The sequence below is a fragment of the Hordeum vulgare genome, chromosome 2H, assembly GCF_904849725.1.
Source record: "Hordeum vulgare subsp. vulgare chromosome 2H, MorexV3_pseudomolecules_assembly, whole genome shotgun sequence".
Lineage (NCBI taxonomy): Eukaryota > Viridiplantae > Streptophyta > Magnoliopsida > Poales > Poaceae > Hordeum > Hordeum vulgare.
The window spans coordinates 13,591,357-13,603,154 of record NC_058519.1 but is presented as its reverse complement, the minus strand read 5'-3'; the positions used below and the strand labels follow the sequence as shown (position 1 = coordinate 13,603,154).

The window sequence follows — 11,798 nt, the reverse complement described above, 5'->3', positions numbered from 1 at the left end:
AAAGTGCACCCGCCATGAGGTCAAGTTTTATGGCTATGATAGTGTGCTATTGTGTGTGCCTCGATTTTTTGTTGGATGAACTATTCTATATATTTTGTCTTACCTATCTATAGCCGTGGACAAATTGATAATATGTACAACTAAATCCATTTTTTTTTGTCCAAGATTTGTAATCCTTGTGATTTGTAGAATTTGCATTCTATATTATGTGATTTCTAAGAATTCCTTTGCACTTCACTTCATATGAGAAATTTCATGAGAAGAAACTTCATAGAATATTTTCTTTCATTTTTATATTATTATCAGTCAAACACCGCCACAAAGTTCTATTGGATTTAAAGTAGCAATGACATTGTACTTCTATGTTATTTTTTCTGTTATTATGAATTGGGAATATCCCTATGTGTAAAAGGCATGAGCTCGATCTTTGCAAAGTTATCTAATTTGTCTTCTCAATGATTTACATTGGATGTCTATTAATTATATGTAATTTCCTCCTAAAATATGTTTACAGTGTTTGGTTAGGTGAATTGAAGATTTATGTTGTACTTCAATTCATTCGAGAAATTTAATATAGGAACAAACTCTCATTAACATATAATCAGTCAAACCTGTGAGGCTCGGCCACGCACAAGATGTGTCTGTTCAACCCGGTGACCCGAGCCGCCACCAACCTGCCCAGTACATCCTTCTAGGTTATGCTAAACGATGTTAGAATAGCACAGGATATCAAGGCCACAGGAATCATCTACGACATTGTACTGTTCCCACTCCTACGATGGTGCTCCTCGTGGCGGTGTTCTCCATTGATATAGTCATGTACGCCAAGCCTGGGGACACCGTGTGGCAGTAGCGATTCTTTGCCCCAAACGAGGAGAACAGCGAGCATCCGTTGATCAATGGAGAGGCCAGGCGCAAGCTAGCCACAGATGCGGAGGAGCAAAGAGTCAGGTAAGCCTTAGGTTCAATTAGGATTCACAGTCAATCTGATTTGTTTACTTCTTAGAGAAATTTAATCTTATCCAACTTGTACTAACACTTACTTTGGGACGAAAGGAGTATAGTATTTTCTATAATTTTCATATGATCAGTGAAACGGCCATAAAGATCAATTGGATGTAAGGTGGCATTTCGAGTATTGTGATTTTATATTTTTTGTTATGCTGGTTTAGGAACCTCTATATATCTAAAGAGCATGACCTTTGCAAAGTTATCTAATATTTTTGCTCAATGGATATTTATTAATCATATGCACTGTTTCTCATAAAATATGTTTGTAACCTTAGGATTTACAGTCCAATTAAAAGTTGCATGTATTCTTCTAGAATGCCATAGAAAAAGATTGTGTTCCTCTAGACTGTTATGGCAAAAGATTAAGGCATTTTTAGCCTCAATGATTACATAATAGGAGTATGAGATAAAATTCTCGAACAATATTCAGCCTGTTTGTAAGCCTATGTAACTTTCAAGTGAGAACCTCATCCAAATCAGTGGCGGAAAAAAACAAACCTAAAGATGTTAGACTTAAGGATATTTTTTTTTCCAATCCAAAGGACAGAAGGAATGTGATCAAAAATAGTTCTAGCTAAGAGAACTGCCAATTATGTCTCTTGGCGGTTATTCTGATATTGTTATATATATTCGCAGATGTTTAAATGTGCTAAGAATGAAGTTTAGGAGTATTCTCAAGTACCCAAGCAGAGGAAAAGATACATCCATTATGTAAAGCTACTCATCCGACATGTGCACACCAACCTTAGGATGCTTCACAATGTATAGTTGTAGGTTAGAAAAGAAATATTTGAAATAGATATTAGTAGGCCATAACCTTAGTTTTATCCTTGTACACTTCGCAATAGATTTCTAAGATATATTTCCGAAAAAAGGAAATGTTTATAATATTGCTTGATGAAAATGTTAGAATAGAGAGCAAATGTCGTCTAAAAGATATAACTACAGATCCATGATGAACGTCTAAAACTGCTATATATATCATGTTAGAATAGAGAGCAAATGTCATCCAAAACAAAAAGAAACAAGGCTGATTAGATGTTTCATAGCAATTCTGTCTAACACAATGGCTGATCTTAAGGACTATTTGGCATGTACATGATAAAATTACTAGCAAAACACCCACATGGCATTACATGCAATTCACTCATTAAGGCTGACAAATAGGAAAAGGTGTGGATGAACCTGAACCTGAGATTACATACACCCCCGTCCTGTACAACTTTATTTTTTTATTTCACAAATAAAACATTGCTTTAACTTTAAAATTTGCAAGTCAAAAATACATTCAAACTACAGTATGTCAAAAAATTCTATTAATTATACATAATTTTCTCATAAAATATGTTTACAGTGTTTGCTTAGGTGAATTGAAAATTTATGTTGGTAACTGCAGGACCACAAGGATATTGGCAAGCGGAGCATTTTTCTCCGGTGGTTGACGCTCGGCATGCAGTGAGAGTGTCCTAGTTAGTTACCAGATCTCATCAGGGGAAATTAAAGTGTGCTCATATCACATGACGACGAGATTTTGTTTGTTTATTTCATTTTTGGCGACTGTATGGCTATCTTCGAGTACTACTGAACAATTTGGTCTCATCATTTGTTATTGAAGACCGTGTAGTACTTTTGGTTTATTTATCAATTTCTCAAGATTTCGTGAATGTAGAACCACTCAGCTAATATGCCTGGAAGATTTCAGTTGGATGAACTATTCTATTTCCATTATTAACCTATATAGCGTGTCATCCACACTGCTGGAATGCAATTCATGTTAACTGGGTAGAAATTGGTAATATCTACCACTAAATCCACCTCTTTTCTTTAAGATTTGTAATCCTTATTATTTAATTATCCCATGTGTGGCATGTCCCGTTTTGTAAGCAGGATTCACAATCCCTCTAATTTTTAAGCTTCTTACGAGAAATTTTATTTGATCCAACTTCATACTCCCTCGTTCCCAAAATAAACGGTAGTACTCCCTCCGTTCCAAAATATAAGACCTTTTAGATATTTCACTAGAAAACTACATACGGAGCAAAATGAGTGAATCTATACTCTAAAATATGTCTATGTACATCCGTATGTAGTTTATAGTACAATCTCTAAAAGGTCTTATATTTAGGAACGGAGGGAGTATTATTTTGAGATGGAGGGAGTGTAGTACATTCTATCATTTTCATATGATCTGTCAAACGGCCATACAGATCTATTAGATTTAAAGTGGCATTTCATTGGGTAAACGGGGCATTGTGATATTATATTTTATGTTATTTTGATTTGGAAATCTCTCCGTGTCTAAAGAGCATGGCCTTTGCAAAGTTATCTAATATGTCTGCTTAATGGATGTTTATTAATTATATTTACTATTTTGCATAAAATATGTTTGTAACCTTAGGATTTACAGCCCAGATGAATTGATTTCCAAAATATGTTTCTCAGTACGCTGCAGTGAGTAGAGTACTGAGTGGTTACCTGCCTTGACGAAAAGAAGAGCTAGCTGACATAATTAACGAAAATATTTGTATGGCTATAGTTGTCCCTGTAATTTCTGTTGGATGCACTATTCTATTTTGTCTTGGCCGAGTGTGTCCAATCAATTTTACTTATTCAGCAATGCAATCCATGTTATCTAGCAGGAAGAAATTGATAATATGTGCAGCTAAATCATTGTTTCTTAGTCCAAGATTTGTAATGATTTATTCCACGTGTTGAATGGCTCGTTTGTAGAAGTTGCAGTCCATCTGATTTTATTCCTATGTATGAATTGCTCGATCACTACATATGAAACTTCTTGGGTCCCACTTCATAGAATATCTTATATCTTTTTCTTATCAATTGTCAGTCAAACGGACACAAAAAGATCAGTTAGCCTGATTTAAGGTAGCAATGACATTGTAGTTCTTTTTTTTCTGTTATTAGGAATCTCCCTATGCAGAACCATTGCAAAGTAATCTAATATGTCTTCTCAAATATTTAAATTGGATGTTTACTAACCATATGTATAGTTTCTCATAAAAATACGTCCACTGTGTTTGTAACCATTAGAATCTTCAGTCCATATATATGAATTGATTCATAAGATTTCTTACGCACTTCATTTCATACAAGAATATTCCTTGGACCAAACTCCCTAGAATACTTTCAATTACTTTCATATGACGAGTCAAATGTCTATAGAAACATTTGGATTTAGTCTAGCATGGCAGTGTAGTCCTATATTTTTATCTATTCTTGTGGTATGCGAACTCGCCTAATCAAAGATTTGAAAAAAATGCATGTGGCGCCTTAGCAATCTCTCTTTGTCTAGAAAGCATGACCTTGAAAAGTAATACATTGAAAGTTGGAAAAACTTTGAGAATACACACATACACACATAACGTGAACTTGGAAGGAGATTCTGTTACACAACCCCTGGTCAGTTTAGGGTTCCGACAATGCCAAACAAAAGACCTAATACCACGGTATATTCAGGTTTTAGAACCGATTGCGAGAGTGAAGTATCCCAGTCTTCCACACAAAACCGATTTACAAAATCTACGCTACAATGTTTATTTACAATTTTTTACACTTAATTTTTACTGCTAATTTGCTTGCTTTATTCAGTGTATATTTGTAAATTTTGACACTGCTGAAAATTTACAAGTTTTACGCTGCAGTCAATTTTTCCCAGTGTGAAAGATGCTGTCAAGATAGCACACAGAAAATAGGGTGACAAGGGGGAAGCTGGAAAACGTGCGCCCAAATGCACTACACGTGCATGCCACTCATTGCCTAGACATAGCTTGGTGCAGCACCCATCTTCTATCCACTACCAGTCGGCGTACCAGATTAATGCAAGTCTTACAATTGTTCCAGATACTTCCGATAACCATGTCAGCTTGTCCTACCTATTGCAGAACCAGAAACATACTGCACGATGAACATCCAACGGCCTGTAGTGGGGGTACCACACCCGCTGGGCACCAAATCCCCACTTTGTGTGCGTTTTTATCATCTGCTATATGTATCACATGTAGAATAAAGAAACAACAGACTATCAAATAAAGAAAACAAAACGAAACAAGTGGCCGTATTATGATATCAACCCTCTCTAATCTGCGTTAGGGCTAACTCTCTTCTCCAAATCCATCTTCTGTAGCTAGTTGAAAGGTGAACTGGAGTTGAGAAATGGAGTAGATGGGCAGGATGAGACTGTGAAGTTCTTCCAAAATCATCGTATGTGCCTTCCGCATTTGGCAGATAAAATTTATCATCTACCACCACAGGTCTTCATGGTTTCTAGGGGACGTGCTTCCGGATGCCTCTCATTCCAATATCATATTTCTCCTTATTCTTGTCTCTCTGTCTTGCTACCAAATCTTGACAGAAGTCCGCCATTTGAGTAAGCTTGAGAATAGGAAGTAGGACAGTGATACGCGATAAGCTGAAGATAGTGTATTTGACATTGCTCTAGCTATTACTGGAGGTAGTATATTATATGTAAGTGATGGCTATGTGCAATTGGTGAGAAAATTAGCTACATCTTTTAAAGTAAAAGAAATCTCATATCTTCTTGTACTAAAATTACATCCAAAACTCTAAACGTCCATGTGCTGCAATTCATCCACATCTGCTATCAGAGGCGGACCCAGGCCCCAGGCAGCGAGGGATACCATATTGCCTGGGATGTGGGGTGGTTCTAGCTCCGCTACTGTCTGCTATTTATAAAACCACATAAGAGTTTTTTCATATGACTACTTTTGGAACAAACGTCTGTTGGAACTCAACCCTCAGGATCGATTACATGAAATCACTACTAACACGCACACACAAAATTATGTAGCCAAGGGCCCTTATCGTGCCTTAATTTTCCCTCTTTATTTTCTCTTTTTTCTCAAGTCACGGTATATCCTATGACGCACCCCTATGCCTGTATATATACACCTCCAGCAAAGAGTTAACACAACCAAGCACGACTTGGTTTACAACTCGACTCGAACTCTTGCATGGAAATTAGTCCTAAACCTAGACCTACACGGACACATGCAGCCTATCACGTACTGGCATACAAGCACCGTATACTACTCGAACTCACTAGTACTCATACATGGCTAAGAGCCAAGCCACGTACAGCCTGGACAAAAACTACAGAACCTTACAAAAACTAATTATCAAGATTACATCTAACAACGTCTACGCCACAACCCAAACTAGGGAACTCGAGAAAGACTAGATAATCAGAGAGTATTTATCGGCAAAGAGTAGCACACTGCACAGACATGCCATTGATGAGAGTTTGGTAAAAGGAACTCGACAAACAAAACAGACTCGGCTGAAAACACCTATGCCGAGAACTAAATGGTTGGCACCCGGGAAAATGAATTGAAGTGGCACTATTGGTCGATTGATTGTATGGATATTGATATGCATATATATGCAAGCATGGATTGTATGGATAATCGGATATATTATATGGATATTACTATGAATGTTTTACTGTTTTATTTTCTAGTTTATGTTTTATAAATTCAAAGTTGAGAGGATATAACATTTTAATTTGTATATATACATGTAGCTAGGTCAACTCATGAGTACTATAGTTTAGCAATATGGAAAGAGAAACAAAAACGAAAAAAAAAGATAGTTAGTAAAAATTGTTATCTTTTGTTGAAATTGGCTACCACATCAGAGAGAAGGTGTTCGATTTTTTTATGATGAAATAATAAACAGTAAATGCGCTTCCGAGGAAGGATCTAGTTTTGAGGAGGGAACATCCATTTTGTGAAGAAAGTGTGGGAGAGACGGACGCATAGTGCCTGCTCCCGAGCTCATTTGAGCTCAGTAAACAGTAAATAAAAAAAATGGGAAAACATTCAAAATATTCTGAATTTTTTTAAGCAACATTGACAAAATTTCTAAGTGCACGTAAAATTTAGCTTGAAATAATATTCCTATAAGGCGTGACAAAAAAACAAAATTGATACTCTGGAAATGCGCAGTATCGATTTTGTTATTTTTTTGTCAGGCCTTATAGGAAAGTTATTTGTGGCTAAATTTTTGCGTGCACTTAGAACTTTTGTCAATGTTTCTTACATAAAAAATTCAGAATATTTTGAATGTTTTTCGTTTTTTTCGGTTTTACTGTTCACCGAGCTCATTTGAGCTCGGAAGCAGAAAGGCACTTGTTTAATACAACAAAACCAAAAAATGATAATACACCAGGTAGAAAGTCCAGTCCAAAATGAATGTCAATCAGGAAGAAATGAGGTCTTGCGGAATAGCACGGTATAGCGGCTAGGTTTGTATACGTCCGAGCTAGCACTACGATGTGCGACAATCTATTGTTGTGGCTTAATGGCCAGCAGTGCGGTCACCAAACAAAAATGGCCGTATGTAAATTGTCCATTATACCCGAAAAATTCAAAGATTAGATTAAATGTACTACTGCTTTTCCCTCTACAGTAGTAAGATGTACCCTAAAAAATATGTTCTAATAATATTCTGGTGTATATTTGTGGGATGTTTGTGATATGTTAGGAGTATTTGAAGTACCCAAATGGAGAAAAGTTACATATACAGGTTGCTCCTTGCTCTCTGCAGATGTGTGTATACAATTTAGGATGTGCGTCGTGGCAGATGTGCATATCAAGCTTAGCATGGTTTATGTGTGTACATGTACGTTGGCAAAGACAGATTCGAACTCAATAGTACGGGTCATAATCTTTGTATTTTCCTTTTTCCTTTCATAATTTTTTTGAGATATGTATTTTGCTGTAAATATTAAAATGGAGAGCACCTAATGTCAATGAAATACAACTATGGACCCACGATGGACATAAACATCTACTATATATGACATGAAGCATAAAAAAATAGATTTTCAAAATTAAAATAGAATAAAGGGTGTTTTCATCATTTTTTATCAGTCCACTCTAACAATGGTCCGAGGTAACTCTCGCCTCCAAATTTGTATCTTTTGGGGCTAAAGTCGAGAGGTGGACTCGAGGGTAGACAAAAGTTGGAGTGGAGTGAAGTTCTTCCAAATGCAGCCCTGTGTCGTTTGCGTTTGGAAATTAAAATATATCATTTAGATCTACAACGCTACATGCACAAGTGGATGTGTTTGTATGTCTGTCATTCCAAGTGTGTCGAATGGAACATGTTTCTCTTAATCGTTGTTGATCCGTCTTGCTAGCGAATCTTTACTGAAGTCGTTCATGTGTAAGCATGAGAAAAAGGAAACAAGATAGGCAAACACAATATGCTAAAGATAATGAATTTCATATTTCTCGAGCTATGGCTAGGGGTATTATATTATATGTAAGTGATGACCATGTGATGTTGGCGGGCTTTTATTGTCAAATCAATTTCATATCCACAAGTACTAGAATTACTTTGAATCTGAATGTCCATGTGCAACATTTCATCTACATCTGCTTCTTACAAAAGCAGAGAAGAGAAAAAAAATTCTATAATAAGATTGTACCATATATGTGTTGAAATATATTGCATATCTTTCTTACCAATTCAGGATTTTTGGTAAATTACTAAAGTGTATGCTATTTATTATGCTATTAGAGGCTGGATTTTTATAAACTAGATAGTTCAATGCAAGTGAACAATCTGATCTACTTTCTTATCTATGAAGACATGCAACTCTCTTACATGGTTTGAAATAAGAACTAGAGTTGACATAGATTCATGGCCAAGCCAATATATTGCAACCTTTCAAACAAGCACCAAAATTTATGTGATTACGAAATAATGGGTCGAGTAGGTGTTGACAACCATCCAAGTACACCCATCAAACCTCCAACTTGGTATGTTAATTTCAAGATAATCCATAATTACTGAAACTGAATTTTCTAGATCATTAATACAACTACTTGTAGATAGTTTTATAATAGGTTGGAGGGACGATCGTTTTATTACCTGCGACGATGATTCCGGCAGTCGCCGTAGCCAGTGGAGCTCGTCACGGCGCTCGTCCTACGGCGTGGAGATCAAGTCGTTGGATTCCAGCAACGAGTACGCCGACCGGCTGCCCATTGCGGTGCGCATTGCCGAGAGGGGTTGGTTCGATGGGGCCTCCGTCGCGCTCCTCAACGACTCGACCGGGTACTCGCCCATGCGTCGGCCAGCCGTGCCCGTCGTCCTTGATTTCGCAATAGATTCCATGCCGGTGGTGGCGACGTCGGGCTGCCCCGTGGACAGAAGGAGGAGCGCGTGCCGGAGCAGTCATGCCTCCTGCCGCAACGTCTCCGGCATCTACCGCAGCGGCTACGTTTGCCGGTGCTTGGACGGGTACCAGGGCAACCCATACCTCTCCGGCGGATGCCAGGACATTGTCGAGTACAAGCTGCCGGGCATGTGCTTTAGCCAGTGCACCAAAACGGGCGGATGGCACCTATGCTGGTGCCCGCATGGCGCCCAAGGCGACCGCGCATAAGAAATGGCTGCATCAAATCTTCTCTAGGTGAGCAACAATAGAAGCGGATTGCACATCAGATATTGCATATGTTCATGCTCTGTTTCAGAGATTCTTCCTTATTTCACAACAAAGATGCATTATTTGTGCATATTCTTCAGGTTTAATTGTCAGCATTGGAGTTGCCTGTGGAGCGGGGCTTCTAATCAAGTTATTTGGTGTCATTTTGGTGACGCGAAAGATGAAGCAACGGAGGGAAAAATGCTTAAGAAGAGATTCTTCAAACAAAATCGAGGGCATCTGTTGCAACAATTGGTGTCTCGGAAGGCGGACATCGCTGAGAGGATGATCATCCCCTTGGTGGAGCTACAAAAGGCGACGAATAATTTCGAAAAAGCTCGCGAGATTGGTGGAGGACGGCATGGCACGGTGTACAAAGGAATCATGTCGGACCTTCATGTAGTGGCGATCAAGAAGTCCAAGGTCGCGATCTAGAGGGAGATTGACGAATTCATAAATGAGGTAGCCATCCTCTCGCAGGTCAACCATCGGAATGTGGTGAAGCTCTTTGGGTGCTGCGTGGAGACGGAGGTGCCATTGCTAGTGTACGAGTTCATTTCCTATGGGACCCTTTACCACTTCATGTCCAAGAACCCGCGCCATCCCTTACATGGGAAGATCAGCTAAGGATCGCAACTGAAACTGCAAGAGCTCTCGCCTACCTTCACTCAGTCGTTTTGTTCCCTGTAGTCCATAGGGATATCAAATCCCAAAACATTTTGTTAGACGGAAGTCTCGTAGCAAAGGTGTCAGATTTTGGAGCTTCTAGGTGCATTCCAGTCGAGAAAAAAGGGCCCACAACTACTATCCAAGGGACATTTGGGTACCTAGACCCCATGTACTACTACTCGGGAGCGACGTCTACAGTTTCGGCGTCCTCCTCATGGAGCTTCTTACTAGGAAAAAACCATGCTCATATAGGTCATCCCAGGAGGAAACTCTTGTCGCATATTTCACCGCTTCGCTAGCAGCAGGCAAGCTGGTTTGAGTGCTAGATCCTCAGGTCATCGAAGAAAGTGGCAAGGAGGTTGAAGAGGTGGCTAGGTTGGCAGTGGCATGCGTCAGGATTGAAGGAGACTACCGGCCAACCATGAGGCAAGTGGAGATGAAACTCGAGAGCCTTGGGGCCTCTCATGATAGCTTTGTTATGCATGACATGGACGTGGGGAAGTATCCAGTGATTGTGGGTACGAACTTGGAGGAAACAAGCCGGAAGTATAGCTTGGAAGCAGAGTATTTGTTATCATCAAGGTACCCCCGGTAGTTAATATATTTCTTGTGTGGCCAGTTTAATTTGCCAATTATTGATACCATCTATAATTGGATATAAACAAGGTTGTAATTAATGGTTTGTGTGGTTATGTAATATTTTCTGAAGGAAACAACGAGACTTAATATATGTGTCTATACCATGTGGAGTTGTGCAATAGTGCAACAGAAATGCAAGTGTTATTAAAAACAAAGATTGAATGATACTTTCAGAAATGTATACCCCCAGAGATAATATGCTTCTAAATTATAATTTCTATTAACACAACAATAGTAGACATTCTCCCTCGATAACATTATCAAATTACGATTTAGAAATGACCACAATTTCAATTATAACACATTTCTATCGCGTTAGGAACCTTCCAAGAACACTTGAAGCATACTTGGACTAAATTCACCATCTAATACTTCTCTTATGCACCTCTCTACGTATTCGCTTCCTCACTAGACCTTTGCCATTATGCACCCGCACACCAATATTCCTTTCTCACCACAACAATGTCCATTTATTGTAGTTGGTTATTCATCTACTAAGGCATTGCCATCAGTGGTACACTAGTAGTAATAGCTTCTACTGCAGAGTTCCATCCACACGGAGTTAGGAAACAACATGTCGATGGGTTCAAAAGTAAAACATTATTTTTTCTAGGAAAAAGTCCAAAACAAACCTTGAAGTGGTAGACCAAAGCTAAATCAAACCGTGAACTTTAAATCCCGAAAAATGGCACTCTGAATTTACAGTCCAGGTCTATTTTAGACCCTAGATCTGTTTGGTATACTGGGAATACAACAATCCCGACAGGGATTGCGTGCTACTCTCAATTTGGGCCGGCCCGCTTTACCAAAACCAGATCTCATGAAATTTAAAAAATGTTGACGCATTTCACATGCTACAAAAATGATACGGATTTTCCAAAATTGTATTACATTTTTTAAATATTTTTTTACAATTTCGTAAATTGTTTGTGTTTTGGAAAATGATGAAGCAACAAACTTCGAATTTATTTTTTGGGCAAACAAATATTAGAAATATAAACTATTTTGG

General features: G+C 38.3%; 1 pseudogene; it reads left to right on the top strand.

Moving 5' to 3' along the window:
- Positions 1-929: 929 nt before the first annotated feature.
- Positions 930-10,745, top strand: LOC123424968 (annotated as a pseudogene).
- The last annotated feature ends 1,053 nt before the right edge of the window (positions 10,746-11,798 follow it).